Source organism: Hyaena hyaena, unplaced genomic scaffold (assembly GCF_003009895.1).
Source record: "Hyaena hyaena isolate Hyena2069 unplaced genomic scaffold, ASM300989v1 scaffold_1372, whole genome shotgun sequence".
In the NCBI taxonomy this organism is placed as follows: domain Eukaryota; kingdom Metazoa; phylum Chordata; class Mammalia; order Carnivora; family Hyaenidae; genus Hyaena; species Hyaena hyaena.
Genome location: NW_024082006.1, coordinates 308,268 through 309,100, shown reverse-complemented (window position 1 = coordinate 309,100; position 833 = coordinate 308,268).

The following is an 833-nucleotide window of genomic DNA, read 5'->3' as shown; positions in this document are numbered from 1 at the left end:
TCAGAGCCCTCTCTAGTCATCCTAAAAGTTCAAATATCAATACTTGTTTTCTTACTCCTGTCGCGAGATGCTCCACTACCCTGAGTATAACATGGAGGCACAGTGTGAACATTCAAATTAGGAAGTCCTGGCTTAGAATATGAGCTCCATTCTAGACAGTTGTCCTTGAGGCAGTTACTGAGCCTCTTAAACTTCTTTCTTTCCTTATCTGCACACTGAAAATAATAAAGAGCATAATAATCTTATGTGGTAGTTAATGAGTTTCAAATTAGTCAGGTATATAAAGAGTTTAGAGCAGCATGTGCCATATAGTAAGAACACAACAAAGGACAGCTCTTATGAATATCAATTATAGCCTCTAATAAATGCCTACAGGAAGTTGAAGGTGTGCCACCCAGCCACAAATAGGACTTATGAGAGAATCATACTGTACGGGAACTTCTCTGTTCTGCCCCTCTTGAGCAACAGATTCTCAACCACAATTGGCAGGTGGGGTCCTCTTATTCCAGATACCTATCTGTAATAATGCCTGGCATGATTCTTAAGTGAGGACTTCATGAAGATAACAAAATTATTAGCTGAAAATGAATGGGCCCACCCAATGGACTGAAAATTATAGACAAGTCACTACACAGTTCATTCAAACATATTAAGACACAATAAGCACGCAGCTATGATATTGATGTTTAGTCTCTCCTTAATAAAGAAGCTATAGAATTGATTCTGGTTTCTTTTCAGTTGTTTTTATTATCCTCTTCCTTTTTTCTGGAAATGTTTCAGAATTTTTTTAAGTTGTTATATTATAAAACAAATGCTCAGGATTAAAAATTTCA